At 33.0% G+C, this 27,571-nt stretch overlaps 1 pseudogene; it reads right to left on the bottom strand.

Moving 5' to 3' along the window:
* Nucleotides 1-21,753: 21,753 nt before the first annotated feature.
* Nucleotides 21,754-21,887, bottom strand: LOC145278529 (U2 spliceosomal RNA; annotated as a pseudogene).
* Nucleotides 21,888-27,571: the final 5,684 nt, after the last annotated feature.

The following is a 27,571-nucleotide window of genomic DNA, read 5'->3' on the forward strand; positions in this document are numbered from 1 at the left end:
TTTTATATGTAGTATGCTAAAAATATTTTATATGTTATATATTAAAAATATTTTATATGTTATGTGTTAAAAATATTGTATATGTTATATGTTAAAAACATTTTATATGTTATGTGTTAAAAATATTTTATGTTATATGCTAAAAATATGTTATGTTATATATTAAAAATATTTTATATGTTGTATGCTAAAAATATTTTATATGTTATATATTAAAAATATTTTATATGTTATATATTAAAAATATTTTATATGTTATGAATTAAAAATATTTTATATGTTATATATTAAAATATGTTATGTTATATGCTAAAAATGTTTTATATGTTGTATGCTAAAAATATTTTATATGTTGTATGCTAAAAATATTTTATATGTTATAGGCTAAAAATGTATTTAGAATGTTTACGTTAGAATGTTAGATGAACAATTTGCATAACAAAGATTGATCAGCTGATTTGATTCTTTGCTCAGGTAATTTATAAAGGAAGATATTTTAGATAAACACGTAGAGAGATAGTGATTAAAGCGGTCAATTGGAATGGGTTGGAGATACAAGTTCTAGTCTCTGAATAAAAGAACAGTGATGGACGCACTAGACTTGCAAGATAGTAATATGTGATCCTTGAAAAAAAATGACGGACAAACAGGAAACAACGAGTAACAACCAGTAATAAATGTTAAATGGGGAAATAAGTTGGTTGTCTGATAATCGGAGCAGGGGGGGATGACTTATATTTTCAGGAGCACGTCGGAATAAGACGTCGATGATTGCGAGTAAATGTATATTATTCCTTTCTTTGGGCAAGATGTTTATCGTTCCGGGTGTCAATGGCTGTTGTTAAAGGTATTTAAATATGTTAATACATTATATCGTCACGTAAAAAATATACACGTTTTACACGAATCAACCCGAAAACAATAAAGAAGATAAACAATCACAAACACAAAAATCTCTCGTATATATATATATATATATATATATAAAGGGTATATGTCTGTCTGTCTGTTGTTGTTGTTGTTGTTGTTGTTGTTGTTGTTGTTGTTGTTGTTGTTGTTGTTGTTGTTGTTGTTGTTCCCGAACCTAAGCTCCTCTGGAGGTATCTATCAGGGTTACCTCACCCTTAGCTTTTCATTAAAGAACCTTGGCCAACAAGGCAGTGAGGGTCCAGTTATACGGCAAAGAACACTCGCCATTCATCACAGCATCATTTGCATGGCAGTTCTCACAACGTGCACGTGGGGTTGATATATATATATATATATATATATATATATATATATATATATATATATATATATATGATGAAAATAATGGAAATAGTATTCCGACAAAATAGAGAAATAAAAAGGAACAAACCGTATTATGTGTTCATCAATGTTTCGTCTTTATTTCTTCCAGAGGAAGTCTCGAAATAAAGACGAAACGTTGATGAACACATAATACGGTTTGTTCCTTTTTATTTCTCTCTTTCTCTCTCTCTCTCTCTCTCTCTCTCTCTCTTTATATATATATATATATATATAATTATAAACTTCTTAGTCATAACCCTGAATCTAGACAAGAACACTTATGAACGCTACCATAAACCTAACCAAACGCTATTCTACATAGATCACAAGGCCAACCATCCGAATAGTATGAAAAAAGTACTTATACTTAGCATCTCAAAAAGAATATCCAAAATATCACAAAATGAAGAATTATTCAATAAAAATAAAGAATATTATAACAAAGCCTTAGCTAGATTAGGATATAAAGAACAAATTAAATTTGTTAAGGAAACTCGAAACAATAACACAAGTACAGAAAGAGCAACAAACAACGCAAATGTAACAACATGTATATAAAGAAATATAAAAAAGCAAAAAAGAGAAAAAACCAATGAAAAAATAGAATATACGTACTAAAAAGAAAAATGAAAAGTCAGACCATAATAAAACCGAAAGAGATGTTAAAAAGAAAAATAGGAGGAAGAGCCAAGCGTGGTTTAATCCACCGTTCAGCGACCACATAAAAGAATAACATCCCGAGGGAATTTTACCAAATTATAGACAAAAATGTAAGTAATATAATTAATAAAAACACTGTTAAGCTATCCTTCTTAACAACACAAAAAATTAAACAAATAGAGATAAGAGAGAAAATGAATCAAACAACGTAAAAGAATGTAACTGCCGAACCCCCTACGGAATGTCCAATGGGGGGAACTGTTTAACTTCAAACATAGTATACAAATGTGAAGTTGTAACAAATAATGAAACTAAAGTATATCTTGGGAGCACCGGAACTGGCTTTAAGAACCGACATCGTAATCACCGAACATCGTTTAAATATGACAATGAGAAATAAAATAGCACCACAAATAACGAAAATAACAACAATGCAGATAAAAATGAAAACAACAGAAGCGATGATCACAACAATAGTGACAATTACAATAATGAAGATAGAAACAGAACCAATAACGAAAATAACAAGAAACTAAGAAAAACTCAACAACTTTAGTATTTGTTAAGGTATTAAAGAAAAATAAAATTAAATATAAATTAAGATGATCCATAATTGATAGAGCAGAAAAATATAAACCAAGCAAATCAAAAAGATGCAACCTATGTATATTAGAAGCATACCATATACTAATATCAAAAGAAAATTTATTAAACAGACGACAAGACGTAATTCACGGATGTCTACACAGAAATCGATACTTAATTTCACGCATTAGACCATATTAACAAAAATATGTTAACATGAATAAAATAACAAAATGGAACGTAAGAATATAAATAAAAAATGAGATGATTATAATTAAAAATAAATAAAAAGAAAAAGAAAGAGGCCATTAAATAAATAAGGAAAAAATAAAAGTATAATACAGGGAAAGAAAAAAGGTGTAAGGGAATAACTCTAGAAATAATAATATATTCCATGAAAGTAACTTCTCCTTGAAACAAAGAAATTAACTAATAAATAAGAGTTCGAAAACCAAACAAAAGGAATCTTAGAATAAACACATATAAATATAGAAATAAAATTATAAAAATAGGAAAGAATAAATAATGGAAAAAATTGGAAATAAAAACAAAAAATACGAAATTATGTTTTGGCTAACATGTAGCAATGTGGGAATGGAATTTCTTTTGCCCCAAACACTAGGTTTATCATGTACAAAATCAACCTTTTGTTGGTAACATCAAATGGAAACAACATCTGGCGAGTTGGTGAGGACAGGAAACTTTTATCATAAATTGCCATCCCATTAACGAAACGGCTGTAATGAAGAAATCCTAGAGGAAATAAGCAATAGTTACAAAACAAATGCACTATATATATATATATATCTTTGCATTATATATATATATATATATATATATATATATATATATATATAGTCATCCACATACAGTACTGCTTCGCTGTATCACAGCTCATTAGTGCAGCCAGACAGATGTTTATACAAACGATTCACCACTTATCAAGGCCTTGAGGCCACTCAGAGATAAGGGTTAGTGAGTTTACAGTGGTCATGTGGAACATGTAGTAATCGTTAGTAGTTGGAATTGGGTAAATTGGATTACTTAAGGCGATGACTCATCAAGAATTTGTTTACATTCGATTTGAAGACAACAATATTGTAGTTACTTAGTAAGCGAGAAGAAGGAACAGACTTACACAAGTGTACAGTTTCAGGAAAGAAGCTTTGTTTATAGAAACTACGTTTAGGTTTAGGCACAGATAAAGATTTGGAGAAATTATTGAGAGTGACTTCAGCTAGACGAATGTTTTCCGTCAAAGTCAGGACAAGGGGACCATAGATTAGAGCTCAGACGAACACTTGTCATGAAAATAACGATAAAGCAGGCTCACAACGTTTTTTTTCTGTGGTGAAAAAAAGTTGCAGAAAATAGAAAAGGGCATCCGCCAGTAGGTTTCTTCGCTTCCCCTTTCTCTTCTCCGTCTCTCTTTTCTCTTTTTTCTGTTTCTCTCTCTCTCTCTCTCTTCCCCTATCTCTTCTTTTCGCTTCTTTTTATTCTTCTTGTTCTGCTATCTCTTCTCTTCTCAATCATTATTTCCTCTTCTCCATTTCTACCTTCCCTTTTCCGTCTCTCTCCTCTCTTTTCTCTACTCCTGTTATATGTGGAAGATGACATATTCCGGTAATTTGTTAAAAGAGAATGCTAGAATCGAACTCAGTGGTCAAAAGTTAAAAAAGAATACATATTGCTATTTAGATGCAATTCTAGGAACGTGGACAATTTTCCATTATATTAGAAATAACTATATAGCTAATTAAGTAAGAGATGTAGAATCAGACGATGTAAATTAAGGAATGTCTTTGCGTTGCCAAAAATGTGTTGGAGAATATTTAATAAAATCCACGTGAAAAAGCATTCACATGTTTGAGCACATTCCGACGTCACAAAGAAAGATGAATTCAATATATTCAGTTAAGTTAGGGCTCGAAATGAGTTACAGCCACAAGGTTCAGAGTTGAGTTCCAAACAGTTAGAGGAGGAGAATTATCCTTAGCCTTTTTTGGAAGCGAAACAAAAGGTATGAAATTAACGCGGAATCGAATACCTGATCATTCTCATCACCAGCTGGGATTAATGTATTCATTTTATTTGTGGGACTTTTTCTTCGTCGTTTTTGTCTTCTTCTTGTAAAAGAACTTAATAATACTCCTTCAAAAGTGTAACTGTATCCCGCCTCAAGTAATGGTATTTCCTCTCCCAGTTAAAAGGACTGTCCATTTCACATCCCTTTACACCTATATCAGCTTCTGTTATAAATATAAACTGTGTAACTCATCTTATAATTGTCTCATCGTCGTCGTTGTGTAACTCGTTATATAAACGACATCATGTCCTCTACTATATAATGTCTCCGCTATATAAATGTCTCATCACTAATATGAACACTCCGAACACTTTATTCTGCGTCTCTCTCTCTCTTTCTCTCTCTCTCTCCCTCTTTCTCTCTCTCCTCTTCTCAGACTCCCTCTTTTTTCTGCTTTTCTCTTCTCCGTCTCTCTTTTTTCTTTTTCGTCTCTCTCTATTTTATTCTTTGTCTTTCTTTTCTCTACTCCGTCTCTCTTCTCTTCTCCGCGTCTCTCTTTGTTTTCTTTCCAGTCCTCTTTTCTGCTTTTCTTCGTCTCACTCCTCCCTGTTTCTCTCTCTTCTCTTCTCTTCTCTTCTCTTCTCTTCTCTTCTCCGTCTACCCTCTTATTCTCTGTGTCTTTCTTCTCTTCTCCGTTATTCTCTCTTCTCTTCGTCTCTCTTATTCTCCGTCTCTTTTTTACAAAGGAGTAATCACTTATCACGGCTCAGAGGTAACTCGAGAATAATGGCTAAAGAGTGTACAGTAGTCAATGGGATAATATCATATTAATCGTTAGAAGTGTAAATTTGGTAAATTGGATTATTCAAGAACTTGTTTACATTATACTTGAAGACGACCATATTGTATTCAATTCGAAAGCAGGCAAACGAAAGATAGTTCCACAAGTGTGCAGTTCCAAGAAAGAAGCTTTGTTCATGGAATTTACGTTTAGGTTTAGGCACAGTTAAAGAGTGGGGGAAATTATTGATAATGTTTTCAGCTAGACGAATGTTTCTCGTGGAAGTTTGGCGATGCCTTTTTCTCTTCCCTGCAACCATTGCGAGCCTGTCTCTGCTTTATCATTATTTTCATGGCAAGTGCTCAACTGAGCTCCTATCTATGGCCCTTCATCGCCATGAATGAACTTTGTAGGTCCATAAACAACAGAGATATCGTCTTTTAAAGTTGGTCACTTCTTCATAAAAATTCATATTTTTGTAAAAAGGTCATGGTCATATCTCAGGAACCCCTCGGCCTTGAGATGTTTAACAAGTGCAATTCAATTCCTTTCGTGGAGATCTAAGAGTGTAGTAAATTTGAAAAAAATCCGTGTCGGACATGGTTTGCGTCCCCACCCTCAGAAAAAAAAATTGTCGATTTGACATGGAATGAGCTCATATCTTTTTTTGCAAATATGCGGTATATTTATTTAAAGTTAGAAATGGAAAACAATGATATGAAACTTTTTTTATCGGAAAATGCGAATGTTAAGTTCTGACATTTAATCCTGTTTTATTTCTTAAGGAATTATCGTAATTGTTTTTTTTTTCAGATTAACTTAAAATGGATAAAACAAAACAAAGATGTTGCATTTATTTTACTGCATTGCTTTATGATGACATGTTTAAAAGTTTGTCTCGAATTCATCATGTGAAAACTTAATCTTAACAATTTATTATATATATATATATATATATATATATATATATATACTAGCAGGCGATTGTAAAATACGCTTAAATATGATATTTTAATTTCTCCAGATTTTATATTATTATAGAGTCGCGATTTCAAAAGTAAAAAAAAAGGTATTTGGGTGCACCCAGTTAGAATCGAAACCGAAACTGTAGCATTCAAAGCTAGTGACGTTATCACTGAACCAACGCACTACGCATATGAACCGGTTAAAAATTAAAATTCAAAAATCAACTAAGATAAATGTACAAAATGTATAACGATTTTTTTTTTCAATTTTGACCCATTTTTCACCCTTTAACAACTTTGGTAAACGGCTAAAGACCTATAAAAGAACGGTCCGTAAAACGTCCAATCATTAGCGCCGCTCTGCGACTTTTAGTTTCAGAGGAGATAAAGTTTGAAATTATAAAGACAGACAAACATATAGCCTCTCATATATCAGATTTCTATCTCACATGTTGATTAAATTTCAAACTTTTCAAAATACAACGGAGAAAATAAAAATATTCTAAAGTACCAAACATTTAATATTTATTTTAGAATAGCGTTACCCGTGGAAATTCCACAGTTTTCTTCTTCAATCTCTTTTAAATTACAGCCGTGTATGCCATGGAAATCCATCTTTGTTACAACAACACTGACTTATGTAAATGCTTAATGTAGTTTCCGAATATGTCTGAATGTTGGCATCAATTTCTCAAACTTTTATAACAGTTAATGGTATATTTCTATTCGAGGGATATCCGACACGAATTTGGCCCTTACCATATTATTGTACCATCTTTCGTAGAACAAATACTACACTTTGAAATATCTATTAGCTCAAAATATAAAAAATTTCATTTTGAAAAATTCATGCGCAAGGGAGTCTTACCGTTAAATCTTACTATATTTGTTTCGCAAACATTTTTAGGTCAGTCTTTATATGAAACATTTTAATGTGAAGTTATGAAATTTAATCGCGTTTTCTTCCTGAATGAAAATGAATTCTTCATCTTTTTTCTAAGATGAAGAAAGTGGAACAAAACGCAGATGCTTGCATCTAATTTATTGCATTCCTATTCTATGACATATTTGATGGTTTATTTCGAATTTTCAATCTATTAATTCATTAAACAGTTTAATTTTGGTATTTGTTTAGTTGAACCAAGACATTAAAAAATGATAATATTAAAAGAAAAATTATATTGCACATAGCTGTTATGAAATTAAGTTATCATAAAACAATTCACTTAATTTGATCAAGCATTTTTTTACCGCGGAAAAACAATGTGTTTTGACACCTGTTTTTATTTTTAGACCACGAAGAAGGGAAAGGCAAGCCACGGGAAGATAACAGTCTTTCACATATACCGAGCATTGTTGTCCAATGAAAATGCAACACGTTACAAGACACCTCCTGCCTTTTTTTTTTTTTTCAATTTTCACCCCAAAGAAGGCACAGTGCCACTTTGAAGCAGGGGGGCTACTATTAGGGACTTAATTAGCGGGGTGATTATGAAGGGAGAAGAGTAGAAAGATGTTTGTTAACATTACACTTGAACTTCTGCATATCATTGCAGTTGGGAAAGCAGAATCCCGGAACGGAGTTCCAAAGACCCGCAGTTCTGGGGAAGAAACTATTGGAGTAAAAGGCTTTCTTGCACCTAGGGATCTCTACTGTAAAGGGATGAGACTTAGTAGCTTGTCGGGTTTGTCGGGAGTAGTTACGTCGGGGAGGTACAAGTGTTTGCAGTTCGTCAGAGCTTTCACCATAAAAGTATTTGTAGAACAGGCAGAGGGATGCAACATCTCGTCGATGGGACAGAGGTTGAAGCCTAGATGACAGTTCAGGACCTATCAGGTTGGCGACTCTCTTTTGAACCCTGTCCAGGAGCGAGAGACAAGCAGCAGATGCACCAGCCCAGATGTGATAACAGTACTCCATACATGAGCGAATGGTTGCCTTATAGAGGTATAGGATACTGTCAGGCGTAAGTAGTTTTCAGCACGGTAGAGGGAGCCAACCTTCCTTGCAGCAGCATTGGCAATGCTCTCAATGTATATATTCCAGTTCATATTCCCTGTAAACGTTAGGCCGAGGAGTTTAAAAGAAGTACTTTCGGGCAATGTGTTCTTGGCCATTGCTATTGGTGGTAGAGAAGGTTTCTTGTAATTATTGAAGGAAACAAGCTTAGTCCTAGCAGCATTGAATGTGACCAACCATTTTTGTCCCCATTCCACTATGGATTGGAGGTCATCTTCTAGTGTTTCTGCCATTTCCTTGGATATGTGTTCATTTGTTTTCCCCTCATATCTGTTATAGAGAGTGGTGTCATCGGCAAATATACCCATCTCCGAAACAATTTTATCAGGGAGGTCATTTATGAATATCAGGAATAATAGAGGTCCAAGGATAGATCCCTGAGGTACTCCCGCATTTATGTCATATTGTTTGGATGTACGACCGTCGAGAACAACTTTGATTTTTCTATTACTTAAGAAGGATTTAATTACGTTATGAATTCTTCCAGTGATTCCATATGATCTAATTTTCCTTAGAAGACCATCGTGCCATACCCTGTCAAAAGCCTTAGATATATCAAGGGCCACCGCTCTACCCTCCCCTGTTTTATCCAATGAACGGTATATACGTTCAGAAACTACAGTTAAGATATCTGCTGTTGAACGGGCTTGCCTGAATCCATATTGTTTGTCAGTCAGGAGTTTAGCAGCTGTTAGGTGCTGGACTAGGGCTTGATTAACTAAGGACTCAAATATTTTGGCGAAAAGCGGGAGGAGGCTAATGGGGCGATAATTTAGTGGGTCAGTTCTTTCACCAGAGTTCTTGAAGACTGGTACCACATAGGCGGTTTTCATCGTGATCTAAAATTCAGACATGACTGCTTCTGTTCACTGTCATAACAAATCATTTTTCTGCTGTAAAAAAAACTACTTGATCAAATTAAGTGAATTTCTATGAGAACGTAATTCTATAACGAGTACGTACAATTTCATTTTTTAAAACTAAAGATTAAACTAAAGTAGTGCCTTGATTTTAATTGCATATTTCTGTTGCACATGTTTATTAAATTTCAAACTTTAGTCGAGAGAGCAAAACTATTAAGCAAATAAATTGTTTCATGACTTTAAATATTTCAAACATGCCAAGAATTCAGACTCACTGAACCCTTGGAAAATCCAGTTTTCTCCTTCGTTGGTCTTATATTTCTGCAGTACATTTTATGAACGTCAGGTGCGAACGAAGACCTCAAATTGTTAATGCACCACTCAAGCTGAAACACGTGTCTCTGAATACATTTTTTACTGAAATTCAGAAGATATCAGATTATTGTCGTTTTTCCAATACCGTTATAATAGTTTGTGACATATCAGGTGTCTCGTCTTTGAACAGAATAGATACTAAACTTGAATCATGTATTTACTAGAAAATATACTTGAAGGAATTAACACTTGAGTGTTTCCAACATCCAGAATTGGAAGTGGTTCCATCGAAGCGATTAAATTCGAACTATAAAATGTCAATGTGGTCGATGTCCACTTCAGCACGAACGGTATATTCTTTAAAGCACCACTTATCTATCCGCGAAAACAATGAAATGGTCTAAAAGGAAACTTTAAAAAAATAAAAAGAATTCAAATCAAGTTCTGAAAGTTTATCTCGTTTCCTTCCTCTAAAAATGTTTGTCATTTTTCTCTGATTAATTTCTAAATGGATAAAAGGCAACAAAATGAATTCATTGCTAAAAAATATAGAAATTTACATTTGGAGTCAATTATCGCATGGGCTATCAAAAGTGCGGTGAAATAAGTCATCATTCTTAATAAAAAATGATTTTTTTTAAATATCTGGTAGTGGATATAAAAAGATTCAACGAATTATTTTTTCCAATTTGTGTGCATTAAATAAATTGAAAATGGCCAACTAATTATTTCTTATGCGCATGTGGTTAGGACATCCTATATAAATAAGTAAAACTAGAAGAAATAAAAGATAACGTAAATCGCTTCATTAAAAAATAAATTAAAAACTTACCCAAGCAAGTTGATGAAATATGTTCAGTCGTAAGTTAAATGGATTTCTAACAGTAAGTGTAATTCAATAGAAACTTGTTGTTTGTTAAGAAAGCTATTAGCAGCCATATTATCTTTTAAGATGTTATGTGTTCGAAAGTATAGTTCAACACAGTAACCTGCAAATCTCAAATGTTTTGCTTATATATATATATATATATATATATATATATATATATATATATATATATATATATATATATATATATATATACTTCGGAATAGTTTTTATTTAACAATCAGTGGTTATGTAAACATAGAAAAAGGATATGAATGTTTTTGTTGATCCAAGCAAGTTGGATCGACAAAAACATTCATATCCTTTTTCTGCAAATCCTCCTGCTACAGGACTTCTGATAAATGTATTATTTTCACTTTGACTTTCCATGTCTCACTGACTTTAGCAAATAGGGTGCATACCTTTATAACTATTTGCTAATATTTTCTCTCCTCTGATGAGATGGTAGACATCGAAACCATATAGGTTAAGGAGATCAATTTTCTAAAACATTCTTTGTCTTGCTTAGAATAATAAAAATTCTTTGATATGAAACTAAACCACTTCATTTCATTTCAATGAGAGTTTTTTTTTAAATTCATTGAATTACAATTTAATATATATATGTATATATATATATATATATATATATATATATATGTATATATATATATATATATATATCGTATGCTATAGAAATGTGTAATCAACTTTTCAAAAATAATTATTTATAATATGATATAAAAATAATATAATATAAATATAAATAGTTATTCACTAGCAGGACCCGTGGAAATTTCACGGAATGAGAACTATATTTAATAAACAAATATTTTTTGAAAAAAACTGACATTTTTTGGATAGCGAAATAACACACACCTTCACCTTCTCCGTTATGGTTATGGTTATGGTTCTGGTTAGGGTTAGGGTTATGGTTCTGGTTAGGGTTAGGGTTATGGTTAGGGCTGGTTAGGGTTAGGGTTAGGGTTAGGATTATGGTTATGGTTAGGGCTAGGGGTAGGGTTATGATTAGGGTTAGGATTAGAGTTATGGTTATGGTTAGGGTTATGGTTATGGTTCTGGTTAGGGTTAGGGTTATGGTTATGGTTAGGGTTAGGGTTATGGTTAGGGCTAGGGTTAGGGTTATGGTTAGGGTTATGGTTAGGGTTAGGGCTAGGGTTATGATTAGGGTTAGGGTTATGGTTATGGTTATGGTTAGGGTTATGGTTATAATTAGGGTTAGGGTTATGTTATCGTTGAGGCGCTACAGATGACAAGTCAATCAATCCTCTCCATCCTTCCATGTCCTCTGCACGTTTGACCGCCGCACTCAGCTTCAATCCTATAAATTCTGTGATGCTGTCTTCCCATCTCTTCTTCTGTCTTCCTCTTTCTTCCTCCTCTGACTGTTCTCTGGAACACTGTCTTTTCAAGTCTCTCTCCTCTTGTTACATGGCTTAACCATTTTAGTTTGCACTTCCTGGTTGTGATGAGAAGCTGAGTTTAATATTATTTCTAGGAAAATAGTGTTCATTTGTACTTTTAATGTAGAACTCAACTCAGAAATTAATATTTTGCTTCGTAATTCAATACAAATAATAACATTTAATTCTAAAAGAATATCTTTAAGCAGCACTTTTGACAAACAATGTTCTTTTTTGCGCTGTTTCTTTCGAATGTTCTGTTTTTTACGTAATTTTTCGTTGATCTCTTTCTTCGGCAAAGAACCGTCTGACGTTAAAATGACTGCGAGTCCTTTTCTCGTTCCATTACAACAATAATCATAGTATAATGATATTTGAAAACGACGTCACATCAATGCGAGGTCACCCTAATATTCTTGTCAAGGGTTGCCAGATTGGAATTTGTCAAGCCAAAAGTTTCCAATTGTGCTTTGCTGAAGTAGATTGGCCTTCAAAAATTGTAGTGTAGAACGATAAAATTGTTGCCCTAGAAAAGACGACATGATTCCATTTCCGTTTTATGAAAAAGAGTTTTCTTATTTTGTTGCAGACCATGTTAGAGTTCGACGCTTGTGTACAAATCCCAAGAGCGATAGGAGCTTTGTTTTATATCTAAAAATGACACAATGTTCAGGACGTGCTCAGGGACGTGCCCAGGATGATGAAAAAATAGTTTCCGGCTACAGTTACTGTCTTTGGTGCGGTTTCAATTGAGGGTCATATAATTCCATCTCATATCTATCAAGTCAGCTTAATGGGCGATACGAAAATGTACCTGGATGTGCTGAATAGTATGGTGATCTCTTTGTGCAAAATCTCAGAAAATCGTGGTTGGATGTCTTAAAATATAACTTTCAGAGTAAATACTATTTTAACGAAACCACAGAAACGTATGTAGCAGGCAGCGACAACTCACGTATGCAAATGACCAAGCCATGGCGCGAGGTAATGTCACAGCCGGGAAAGAGAAGGAAAAGAAAAGCGGTGGGAGATTTGAAACGACGTGGGCGGCTACAGCGAGGCGAAACACGTGCCAGCGAGAGATTTGAAAAACTTGCATGACGGCGACTGCAGTTGAGCAGACATGTTGACGCGAGAGGAGAAAAAGCATAGTTTTGTAACAACATGGTGAAAGAATAGATTTGTAAAACTAAGATATAAGGTTTACTTAGAAAGTAAAGTACCATTAATAAATGTCTTTTATTTCAACAAAAAAAAAATGAGTCCAATTTATTTCTTTCGTTTCTTTGCGAGACTGTCTCCCCATGCAACGTGTTGAACCCGTTAAAATGTAACAGCACCGCTGAAGAGATTAACGACAACGTTACACTATTGTAACGTTACACTATTGTAGCGGTATACAGATACACACGCATTTACATGTAGACACTCGGGACCCAACACGTTGTTGACTCAGTCGCAAAAGAGAAAAAATAGAAAACAACTTCAACTCGTTGCTACAGGTTTTAAGAAACACCTTTATTTCTCATTCTCCCGCCACGCGTGACTTCTCGTTACGTCAAGTTCGCTTGAAAGTCAACACCAACGTGTCTCTGGATGTGCTCAAGAGTGTGCTGATCCTCTGGTGCAATCAGGTAGCCGCTGTGTGTGGAAGAAAGAGTCGGCGTCGATGTACGTTTAAAGAGGCCCAGTTTGGCTTCAAAAGGAGTGCAGCGACTTTGTACTATTCTCTCATTGGCTCCCTTGTCCCCGACCTGAACCCAGTGGACAAATTTATCGCTTCATCTTTACTCTAGATTCGATTACGATGAATTACACTTCCGTTCCATACACGTATCATTGTGAGACTAGCTTTCATTGGACAATTCACATAATTTTTATTTTGGTTTGACCAATCATAACTCTCGTTAATTATTGATTAATCTCACTCATGAAAAGATAAAAATTACAAATAGGAGAATGGAAAGTAAACCATGAATTTACTTTCATAATATTTTTCCTTTTAGTCCTCATCTTCTTTAAACGGTGTTTATGAGAAGGGGAAAAGAATTGCTGTTTTCTCGTTCGAAATCTATCCATCTACCACTTATCGTTCGCTACTTTTTTTTACCTTGAAGTAGTAACAGCAATATTTTTAGTTCATAACATTAAATGGCTTCATACCTTGTCTGAAACAGTTTCTATAGAAAAAGGCACAAGCTAATGCAATTCTTATTATCATTAAGACTATCATTAAAACATCTTATAAATAAATCTTATTAAATTGCATAGTTTACGTATTATTTTAGTGTTAATTTATTTCTATAATACAACTATTTTATCTTCAACTAAATAAAGATATTAGTTTGGTGTAATTTATTACGAAAAGATTTTCTTTGTGAGACGAGTTTTCATTAGACAATCCGGATAATTTTCGTCTTAGTTTGACCAATCGTAACATTTGCTAATCTCAGTTACTAGCAGAACAATATACCTTCGACGATTTACACTGTAAAGTGTTTTTATTCATCAGGATTAACCCGACGCTTTCGTCACGTGTCACAGTTATGCGTTTAACACGCTGTAAGATCATTCGTTTATGTTGCCATCCATGCTTCCGTTCAGTCTTGAAAGACAAAGGATACCCCCGTGAAGCAAGGGTTGCGCAATTAACATCCACGCCTCTCCTGAATCGGCACTGCTTTATTCCAGTGGCAAGGAGAAGCCCAGGACGACTGGAAACAATGCCGAGATAAGCAGAGAGCACGTACAGCACCTGAAAGTACCAAATGGTCACCCATTTAGTATTGACCAGGTTCAACGTTGCTTAACTTCGGTGATCCAGCAGGAACCGGTGTGTCAACGTGATTATGCCGTATGCTTATGTGCATGTTTACACGAATCAACACATCGAATTCCTTTAATTTTATTGCTTACTAGTCATTCTATTAGTCTGATATTTGATATAATAAGAAATCACTCAGTATGTCCCGGGCCTAAATAATAAAACGAATTCAACATTATTTGTAAACATATTATCTTGCTAGAATGATTCATTGTTTATAATTCTTATTTAATGAGATTTTGTAGAACGGTTTGCATTTGGCTTCAAAATGAACCCAAGTTTTTGATATCCTATTTTGGATTCAAATCTCTTTTCTGTTAGCATTTATTTGAAATCTGCAAATAGCCAGTAGTTATTGGGAGCTGGGTATGGAGAATAGGGTAGGCGGAGAAGCAATTTGAAGTTTATTTGATGTAAGTTTTAATAATGTTCAGAAAATATGCAATCGCTTCGTTCTTTTTCAAATTTTCTTACATTTTTTCCATCGAGCTGCTTCTCCCAGCATACTCATTCACATAGAAAGCCGGAGAGATTTTCACTTGGTACTTTAACTCAGTCTTTTTTAATATATTCATTATTGAAATCTTTGTCAGTATATAGTTCTACGTTATTCAATTTGTCAACCTAAATAATTACCGCTCTTTTTAACTACACTCTTTTTATTCCAGACGTTTTGAATGTTTTTCTGATATTTTCTTTCACGTTTCATTTTCACGAAATATAAAAATCGCATATCAATAATACTAAAATAGCCACGTATATATATTTTGCGTGTTCCTTCCTTACGTTAGTCCGTACGTTACGTTTTGAAGAAACTACAAATGCAGGATGGCACGATAAAAGTGTCGCCCTAAAGAAAAACACTAGTTTTATTTTAAAACTTATATTGAAAAAAATCAATTCAGATAACTTCATTATCTAGAAGCGCTGACATCTATTAAATCAACTCCTCGATACAGATCCGGAACTGGGAGCCTGCCTTTTCCACATCCGCCAGCAGGAGCTCGGCGAATACTCAGCAGATGGTAGCGATCAGGTTTGCTTCGGTACTGTTGGAGTTTTTATTGGTGATATTCTTGACGCATAATCAAACGAAACAGTGCTACGAAACGGGGATTGTACCATAAAAACGTGCGACATTTTGTAGGTAAAAATTTATTTTTTACTTTGCACATTCATTCTCAATTCACCTTCTCCAGCCTCTTTTGATGTCTCGTTCGTTATGCTTGGCGCGCGCTTAGTCACTCACATTGCTGTCGTCACTCTGAAATCGACGAACCCATCTCCTAACTGTGCTGACATCAACTGTATCGGCTTAGTAAACGTTCAACAAGATGCGTTAAAAGTTAATCGAATCATTTTTTTCTGCATGGAGGAATTCAATTACGTTGCTTTCTTAAAGTCACACACCATCAATATCTGCAACGGAGTTCTGAAACTTTTAGCTCATAAATGCATAAATTCAGTAAGCATAAGTAGGAATTGGCAACATTCTCTGATCAATTTTGGCGGTATGAAATAATAGGAGGAATTTCTTTTCGAACATCTTTCATATATAACTTTATATCCTTTTCATATATAACTTTATATCCTTCTCCCCTCTTTCTCTCTGGCTCTAGTTTTCTCTTAATATATATATATATATATATATATATATATATATATATATATATATATATATATATATATATATATATATATATTAGTTTATTAATATTTAACAATTTTAGTTAAGGTTTTCTTTCTTATTTTTCTTTCTTATTTTTCTCATCCTTACATAGTTAAATTCTCTTTTTTAATTATAAACTTTTTAGAAATCAGATTATGCAAGTGCTAAATTTGCGATAGATTAAATTTAGTTCTTTTTTTTTCGGGAATTAAACTACATTCTTTATTTTTATTTTTACATTATTTTTTTACTTAAAGCTTTTTTACATATTGAAGGGACATTCAATTAGTTTTTTATTAAAATATAAATACTTGTCTGCCCCTTCACATATATATATATATATATATATATATATATATATATATATATATATATATATATATATATATATATATATATATATATACTCGGTTTTTTTATTCAAAAGTAATGGACTAATGAATTCAACGAGGTTGTTAGATAGTGCTCAATAAAATGAGCTGATAATACTTGTTTATTGTTATATAAACATGCTCACATCCTGCTGCTACAAACAGCCACTTGTTTCAATCAAACAACAGATATCATCAGGCAACGACTTGACTATTCAAATGTTCATTGAATAATCTGATTATTCAATGAACATTTGAATAGTCAAGTCGCTGCCTGATGATATCTGTTGTTTGATTGAAACAAGTGGCTATTTGTAGCAGAGGGATGTGAGCATGTTTATATAACAATAAACAAGTATATATATATATATATATATATATATATATATATACTATAGCTAAACTATAGCTTAATAGAGAGAGGAGGAAGAGGAAAAAGAAAGAGATCTCAATTAATTACTAAAACATAGGAAAATAGAATAATAGAAATTAGATATATACTCCAGTTTTGGATAACATTTCTTCATTTCGTTAATGAACAGCCGAACAAATATTTAAATCTTTCATATATAACTTTATATCCTTCTCTCTAAATTACTAATTAAAATAGGAAAAATAGCATAATAGAAATTAGATATATACTTCATTTTTGGATAACATTTCTTTTCGTTAATGAACAACCATACAAGTATTTACTTTGGCTACAATCCAATTATGAAATCGTCTAACACCGCCAGTTCAACTCGCTGCATCCTCAGTATTGCATTAGATAAGCTTCCTTAATTGAGAAGCAGCGCAACACTATAAAGAAGAATGCACAAACTTTAAACATTTGTTTTGGCAGTCGTTATGTAACTTGGGTCATTTTCAGCCGAACAAAAAATAGAAAAAATAGAAAATTTGAAAATTCATTTGAAAAGTTAATGAGAAAACTGTAAAGAAAAACAAAAAAATCAGAAAATAATTTAACAAAGATAATGATTAAAAATACGTACAGTTTTGTTTGAATGAGTAAATAAAAGCGACCGCTAAACTAATTAACTTGTCACGTAGTGTTGTTGCATTAGATGACAACATTTTTTTTTGAATGGGTCAAACTATTCAAATTATAGAAAAACGTACATAAATGTACACACGCACCTGCATACATATATATATATATATATATATATATATATATATATATATATACATATACGTATAAAGGTCTAAACTTCGACATAACACCTATGTAGAAAAGAGTAAATCCAATGCTAGATAACGCAGTGTGCTTATAACACCTATTTTATTTTTTTTCTTGCATTTGTGTTTTTGTAAATCATCAGTGAGTAAGGTTTTCTTTACATGTCTTCCACGATTAACTCCGTGTATGTAAATAAATGTTAGAAAAAAGTTTTCTACATTAAGCTAGTGTAAAGAATACTCGGAAAATTCTATAAAAAGTTAAGGGATTGAATTAAACCTACGTGTCCGGATATGATGTAGTGTAAGTTAAGTCCGAAGTGAAATATGGCGAAAGAGACAGCAAAATCTTTCCACTTGGCACGCAAACGTATTCGATTTAAGCGTCTTTTATGATTTCTTTATCCGCGCCCCCTCCTGCAACGTAATAAAGAGATATCATGCAGGAGAGAACGATATTCTATTGAGAAATTGATGTTGACTTTTTTTGTCAGTTTTATTTTGATAGCAGATATTTGCTGTCTTTCAGGGCGCTTCAACACATAATCAACAAGGGTTCTTCCAGAACTTGCATGACATTTTTTCTGTTCCAGCATCCTCTCTAATGCTATGTCCTGTAGTTGATTGTTGATGAATTTGATTCTTCTTCTACCTTAATTGGAATGACTGTCTGAAGGCTTCCAGAGAACAAGTTTGCTGGCTTCCTCTGCGTTATGTCGCAGACAATGGTCTGATAGTCGTATCATTCTCTGTTGCGTTTTCTGGTATTATGTTTGGTATTACATTTCCGTGTAGTTGCTGGTTGCTAATGTGGCTCTTCACAGATGTGTTGTGAGTCACCATGGATATTTGTGTGTATAAATTGGCTCCGTTGTTTCAGTATTCTGGAATTGTTGCGCAAGAACTGAACCGCTCAATTATTATCACTTTCCTCTTCCCTTCTCTTTCTCTCTATATCTTTCACACACACGCTCTCTCCCTCCCTCCCTCCCTCTCTCTCTCTCTCTCTCTCTCTCTCTCTCTCTCTGCTAAAGTCTTTAAACAATCAAGCACTAGTCCACCATCTTGTAAATGCTGAGTTTCTTTCTGAACAACAGTATGGATTTAGGCTAACCCGTTATCCTGTAGATACTGCAACCATCATCTCTGAACGCATATGTCATGCACTAGATAAGGCATGGAAAGCTAAAGTTTTAGTTTCTGAATATGTCCAAAGCCTTTTATAAGGTTTAGCATGAAGTTCTTCTCACAAAAATAAAATCTTATCGTATTTCTGGACGAATATTTAACATAATCAGATCCTTCCTTGACAAGAGAAAAATCTAAGTTGTCCTCGATTGCAGTACGTCTAACCAATATAATAATGCAGATGTCACGTAGTGGTTGATGGTGATATTTATAAATGACTTCACTGATGAAATTGTGTCTCAGATGTGTATATTTGTTGACGGTATTACGCTTTACAATATAGTTGATTGAAAAACGTATGAACACATATCTAAGATAACAATATCTAAATAACCACCTGCAGTCGATATTCGAATGGGGTCGCAAGTGGATAGCAACATTTAATTCTACCGAAACTAAGCTTTTTTTTTCTTTTAACAACTACAAAAATTCCTGAACCACCGATTGCTATGACAAATAACATTTTGCATGATATCCCAGCTTTCAAACCCCTCGGCCTTAAATGCACAGACAACATGAATTATAACAAATACATTGACGATGTTGCCAAGATTGCTGTGAATATCTCCGCTAAGAAAAGTACTGGAGAGCATCCTATATCTTTACAAGTCAAAATTTGACCATGCATGGAATATTTTTGCCTCATATGAGTTTGAGAATCTACAATTAGTTTCTCACTCTTAGACAGAGTCCCAGATAGAATCTCAAATCCAATAGGTCCGACATTATCGATCTGGCATCACCCTCTGTCACATCGTCGCATCCCTGTGCCTGTTTCCCAAATACTTTAATCGAATCTGTTCTGATAAACCTGTAGCATTTGTGCCCTCTCGACGTACATATTCCCGACTAACCAAAATTCCACCCCTTTACTGTTGAAGTTTATAGATACTGGAAAAGCTTTTACTCTAATGAAATATTATTTAGGACTGCTATACTTTGAAATTCCACCCGTTTCCTGCTTCCCTGGCTGTATTAACAAGACAACGTTTAAATGAAACGGGATTAGACATCTCGTTGCTCAACTCTCCTCAGTTCTGTTAGACACGATCAAAAATATTAGCCTGTTACGTTTCAAGTAGTGATATATCTTGTTTGGGATGGAAATGGGTAAAAAAGAAATAGCATTCGTCTAATTTTTTTTTCGTGTATGACTTTGATAGGGTCCATGGATGAGAGAAACTTTAACTACTTTATTCTTATATTATTGAATTAATTTTGGAATTATTTTGGAGATGAGTAAATTTGTATAATTTATTTTTATTTAATTATTTTCCTCATTTTCTAGTTGTTTTACGATCCCACCCAAACCCTGTCAGAGGATTAATTGACCAAACCGTGGTGAGATAACAACATCTACTGAAAGCAGCAATTGCTGTGGATGTAGTTGGAGGATTCGACATTCCTATCCCGTCACGGTTAACCTGACGAAGGCCAAAGGAATAATTGTGAAAAACAACAACTAGACGATGAGGATAATAAAAAAAGAAACTGAAAAGGCGAGAAAGGTGTCACTATCTATTGAGCAAAAAACTTGCAACGTGTCAACATAGACTAGATGCGTGGTTCTGTCAACAGGAAAACTAAGAGCACTCGATTGGAGTCGAAAGTAATTTGCATATAGTGTTACAAATGGCTGATTCGTGTAAGGTTACAAATACATAGATTTCAATCATCATCTATATATATAAAAGGCAAAAATCGGTGTGTATGTATGTATGTATGTATGTATGTATGTATGTTTGTTTGTAACGCTAAAACTTTTGAAAGACGGAACCAGAGTTGACAAATTTGGTATCATATTGCACCTTGATCACCCGGATGACAAATATCGAAATTTCACGTCAAACGGACCAGTAAAAAGGGGTCAACTGATCGTTTTTCTCCTAGGGGGGCCCCCCAAAAAACCTGTCATTTTAACGTTATTCAATACGTGTCACGTGACGTGACGTCAGCTCAAACTTTTGACAGACACAACCAAAGTTGACAAATTATGTATCATATTGAACCTTGATCACCCGCATGACAAATATCGAAATTCCACACCAAACGGACCATTAAAAGGGGGTGAACTGATCATTTCTCTCCTAGGGGGGCCCCCCAAAAAACCTGTCATTTTAATGTTAATATTACATAATCCAAAAACGCTTAGTCATGTCACGTGACGTGACGTCAACATCCAGTAATGGCGAACAAATGTAAACAAACACTTTGTTTTACCGATACTTTTGTAATTTCTCTTCTGCTTTGTTCTAGAGATTATTAAACTCCATGACAATGTCTCCAACGTATTTAACTGGTTAAAAATAGTATTTATACAAGAGTTTTAACGAAAAATATCAGGAAAAAATGTACAGGAATAAAAAAAAAATTCAGCTTTCAAAATATTCGTCGATAAAAAAACCGATCTTTATATTTACGCTAGCCATTTTGTATATTACCACGTGACCTGCTATCTCTTAAACTGGAGGGGGGGGATCCACTTGAATCCAACAAAACCAGTAATTTTTTTTTTCTATTATATATACATCATTTTCTATAAAATTAAGTGTAGACTTTATAATTATAACAAAAAATGTTATTCATACTAAAAAAAAAAAACGCTTAGTCATGTCACGTGACGTGACGTCAACATCCACTAATGGCGAACAATTGTACCTATTTACTATGCCTCCCCACGGGACAGAGTTAGACACCAGGGTCGTTTTTTAACGTGGAGAAAAGGTACAAAAATAAAAATTGTCTCAGTCGTGGAGGATTTCTCCTCCACCGAAAGAGAACAAGAAATAGAAGTGCAGCATCTGAAGAACAGATACTACACTTTGATCTTGACCAAAAGGCCAAGAATGCGAACAATTGTAAATAACAACTTTTTTCACAAAACCAACACCGTCTTTCTTTTTTTTTCTCTCTCTTTCTCTCTCTCACCCACTTACTCTTCCCTCTCTCTCACCCTCTTTCTCTTGACGTCACACCACTGTTAAACTGTGGGGGGGGGAACACATTCCCAGGCATTATCTCCTATAGATGCACATTTTATTAGAAATTCAGCTTTCAAAATATTAGACGATAATAAAAATATAAAACCAACACCCTCTTTCTCTTTTCTCTCTCTCTCACCAACTTACTCTTCTCTCTCTCTCACCCTCTTTCTCTTGACCTCCTACTACTGTTAAACTGTGTGTGTGTGTGTGGGGGGGGGAAGAGGCAGCTTGAAAACCAACAAAAACAGTGCACAGTTTCCCAAGCATTTGGGGTGGGAAGGGGGGGAAGAAGCCGAGCGCACAGTTTCGTGTGAGAGAGAGAGAACAATTCTCAACCTATATACTCAACAAATTTTTTATCTACAGATTTGAAAGTTTGTATATAGGGTATTCAGACATATGGAAATATATCTAGCATAATCTATCTATTATATCTATAAAAGTGAAAATGTGTGTGTGTGTGAGGTAGCCAGAGAGAGAGAGAGAGAGAGAGAGAGAGAGAGAGACAACAATTCTCAACCTATATATTCAATACATTTTTTATCTACAGATTTGAAAATTTGTATATAGGGTATTCAGACATATGGAAATATATCTAGCATAATCTATCTATTATATCTATAAAAGTGAAAATGTGTGTGTGTGTGTGTGTGTGTGTGTGCGTAAGAGAGAGAGAGAACAATTCTCAACCTATATACTCAACGTATTTTTATCTACGGATTTTAAACTTTGTATATAGGGTATTCAGACATATAGAAATATATCTAGCATAATCTATACATTATATCTATAAAAGTGAGAATGTGAGTGTGTGAGAGAGAGAGAACAATTCTCAACCTATATATTCAACAAATTTTTTACCTACAGATTTGAAAATTTGTATATTGGGTATTCAGACATATGGAAATATATCTAGCATAATCGATCTATTATATCTATAAAAGTCAGAATGTTTGCGTGTGGTTGTGTGTGTAAGGTTGCGAGAGAGAGAGAGAGAACAATTCTCAACCTATCTATTCAATAAATTTGTTATCTACAGATTTGACCATTTGTATATAGGGTATTCAGACATATGGAAATATATCCAGCATAATCTATCTATTATATCCATAAAAGTGAGAATGTGTGCGTGAGAGAGAGAGAGAGAGAGAGAGTAAGTACAATTCTCACCCTATATATTCAACAAATTTTTTATCTACCGATTAGAAAATTTGTATATAGGGTATTCAGACATATGGAAATATATCTAGCATAATCTATCTATTATATCTAGAAAAGTGAGAATGTGTGTGAAAGAGAGAGAGAGAAGAGAGAGAGAGAACAATTCTCAACCTATATATTCAACTAATTTTTATGTACAGATCTGAAAATTTGTATACAGGGTATTCAGACATATGGAAATATATCTAGCATAATCTATTATATCTATAAAAGGTAGAATGTGTGTGTGTGTGTGTGAGTGAGTGAGTGAGTGAGTGAGTGAGAGAGAGAGAGAGAGAACAATTCTCAACCTATATACTCAACAAATTTTGTATCTACAGATTTGATAATTTGTATATAGGGTATTCAGACATAAGGAAATATATCTAGCATAATCTATCTATTATATCTATAAAAGTGAGAATGTGTGTGAAAGAGAGAGAGAGAGAACAATTCTCAACCTATATATTCAACAAATTCTATCTTTACAGATTTGAAAATTTGTATATAGGGTATTCAGACATTTGGAAATATATCTAGCATAATCTATTATATCTATAAAAGTGAGAATGTGTGTGTGAGAGAGAGAGAAAGAACAATTCTCAACCTATATACTCAACAAATTTTTTATCTACAGATTTAAAAATTTGTATATAGGGTATTCAGACATATAGAAATATATCTAGCATAACCTATCTATTATATCTATAAAATGACCATGTGTGTGTGTGTGAGAGAGAGAGAGAGAGTCAGAGAGAGAGAGAGAACAATTTTCAGCTTGTGTGTGTGTGAGAAAGAGAGAGAGAGAAAGAGAGGAAGGAAAATTCTCACCCTATATATTCAACAAATTTTTTATCTACATATTAGAAAATTTGGATATAGGGTATTCAGACGTATGGAAATATATCTAGCATAATCTATCTATTATATCTATAAAAGTGAGAATGTGTGTGTGAGAGAGAGAGAAAGAGAGAGAGAGAGAACAATTCTCAACCTATATATTCAACTAATTTTTTATCTACAGATTTGAAAATGTGTATATTGGGTATTCAGACATATGTAAATATATCTGGCATAATCTATGTATTATATCTATAAAAGTGTGAATGTGAGTGATGGAAAGAGCAAAAAATTCTCAACCTATATAACCTATAAAAGTGAGAATATGTGTGAGAGAGAGAGAGAGAGAGAACAATTCTCAACCTATATATTCCACACATTTTTGGGCACAGATTTGGAAATTTGTATATAGGGTAGGCAGACATATAGAAATATATCTAGCATAATCTATCTATTATATCTATAAAAGTGAGAACTTGTGTGTGTGTGTGTGTGTGTGAGAGAGAGAGAGAACAATTCTTAACCTACATACTCAACAAATTTTTTACCTACAGTTTAGAAAATTTGTATATAGGGTATTCAGACATATGGAAATATATCTAGCATAATCTATCTATTATAACTACAAAAGTTAGAATGTGTGTGAGAGAGAGAGAGAGAGAACAATTCTAAACCTATATATTCAACAAATTTTTTATCTACAGATTTGAAACTTTGTATATAGGGTATTCAGACATATGGAAATATATCTAGCATAATCTATCTATTTTATCTATAAAAGTGAGAATGCGTGTGTGTGAGATAGCGAGAGAGAGAGAGAGAAAAAGAGAGAGATAAAAATTCTCAACCTATACATTCAACAAATTTTTTATCCACAGATTTGAACATTTGTATATAGGGTGTTCAGACATATAGAAATATATCTAGCATAATCTATCTATTATATGTATAAAAGTGAGAATGTGTGTGTGTGTGAGAGAGAGGACGATTGTCAACCTATGTATACAACAAATTTTTTATCTACAGATTTCAAAATTTGTATATTGGGCATTCAGACATATTTCAATATATCTGGCATAATCTGTCTATTATATCTATAAAAGTGAGAATGTGTGTGATAGAGAGAGAGAGAACAATTCTCAACCTATATACTCAACAAATTTTTTATCTACAGATTTGAAAATTTGTATATAGGGTATTCAGACATATGGAAATATATCTAGCATAATCTATTATATCTATAAAAGTGAGAATGTGTGTGTGTGTGTGAGAGAGAGAGAGAGAGAGAGAACAATTCTCAACCCATATACTCAACAAATTCTTTATCTACAGATTTTAAAATTTGTATATAGAGTATTCATACAAATAGAAATATATCTAGGATAATCTTTCTATTATATCTATAAAAGTGAGAATGTGTGTGTGTGTGAGCGAGAGAGAGAGAGAGAGAGAGAGAGAGAACAGTTCTCAACCTATACATTCAACAAATTTTTATATATAGGGTATTCAGAAATATCGAAATATATCTAGCATAATCTATTATATCTTTAAAAGTTAGAATGTGTGTGTGAGAGATAGAGAGAACAATTCTCAACCTATGCACTCTACAAATTTTTTATCTACAAATTAGAAAATTTGTATATAGGGTATTCACACATATGGAAATATATCTAGCATAATCTATCTATTATATCTATAAAAGTTAGAATGTGTGTGTGAGGTAGCCAGAGAGAGAGAGAGAGAGAGTAAGAACAATTTTCAACCTATATATTCAACAAATATTTGATCTACAGATTAAAAAATTTGTATATAGGGTATTCAGACATATGGAAATATATCTAGCATAATCTATCTATTATATCTCTAAAATTGAGAATGTGTGTGTGAGAGAGAGAGAGAGAACAATTTTCAACCTATATACTCAACAAATTTTTTTATCTACAGATTTGAAAATTTGTATATAGGGTATTCAGACATATGGAAATATATCTAGAGTAATCTATCTATTATATCTATAAAAGTGAGAATGCGTGTGTGTGTGAGAGAGAGCGACACAGAACAATTCTCAACCTATATATTCAACAAATTTTTTATGTACAGATCTGAAATATCACATTTGTATAGAAGTAGAAATCTTGATACCTACTCTGATACCTAATAAAAGAAAGGACACTCTTTAGGGCGGATTTTGATTATAACAAGTCACTAATTAGAAATTATAATAAACATTCTAATAATTTAAGAATTTTACCAAAATAAAATTGCATGGTAATCACCCAATTTCTGCCACAAAATTTTGATTGGCAGAACTCATAAACATAAAATATATATTTTCTAATTTCATCTTTTTTTTTTCTTTTTATATAATCTGGTTTGATGTTTTCCCAAATATTCAAATCACTATATTTTGCTGCTTAATATCAAATACAGCAACTGAGTTATTTTTATGCATCAAACAATTACATTTTCTCATTCATCCAAACTAATCACTGAACATCAATTTCATATTTTCTTCACTAAAATATTACTGTGCTTGATGTCATCAAGTGGAGCGGATCATTTTTTTTTCATTTGTTCACACATTTTTCCAATTTATATATATTTTAAAGATTCTTAGCCTATGTCATTGCATACCAATCTGTTTATTAAAAGTTAAGGTTCACTGTAAACACATATGTTACACCAAAATAAAAACGCTTCAGATAATGTCTTGATATTCAATTCAGTTTCTCACATGACATCTTATGAAGTTAGTAGAAATGTTACAGACTTTTGAATCTCAAACACTTTCAATACTGTGCACTGATATTTTCTTTTTTGCAATATAAGCACATTCATGATTTTTTTTACAAACGTTAAAAACTTTCACATTGTGTAGCAATATACTGAAACAATTATAAAAATATTTGTTTTTATTTTGAATGATGCAGGGCATCTGAAGAGAGATTTTTCTAACAAAATGAAAGTATAATTTTTAGCAATAGGTATCTAGGAAAAGGCCACTACATATGTTATAAGTTCCAAATTTCCACAACCTGGCAAATACTGGTACATGCTAGCAAATTTAGATTTGCAATTACAAAATATGATTCTAATTTTTTCCTTTGCTCTTTATTCTAACACTACACTAAGTTTACTGTGTTATTTCGCTACAGTTGATATTGTGTAGAACAATAAGAAAATCATAGTGAACAATGCATTCAACAAATTTCACACACATTTCTAGATACCTATATCTAATAAGTTCAAAAGAAAGGACACACTTAGGGAGGTATTTTGGTGGTCAAGTCACTAAAAAGAGATTAGCTGGTTTCCCGGCATAGCCCAGGATATAATAAAGATTGACTGAAATACATGTTCTAGCTGGTTTCTAGGCGTTGCCAGGGATGTAATATAGACACATTATGTTGTATATTACCTGTTCTCTTCTCCCTAAGGTAAAACAATTTCATATACATGCTGTAAATTACCTATGCTAGGGATAAAACATGAACAATATCAGTCCTAGGGTAG

Source organism: Euprymna scolopes, chromosome 6 (genome assembly GCF_053919585.1).
Source record: "Euprymna scolopes isolate OS-2025 chromosome 6, ASM5391958v1, whole genome shotgun sequence".
Classification (NCBI taxonomy): domain Eukaryota; kingdom Metazoa; phylum Mollusca; class Cephalopoda; order Sepiida; family Sepiolidae; genus Euprymna; species Euprymna scolopes.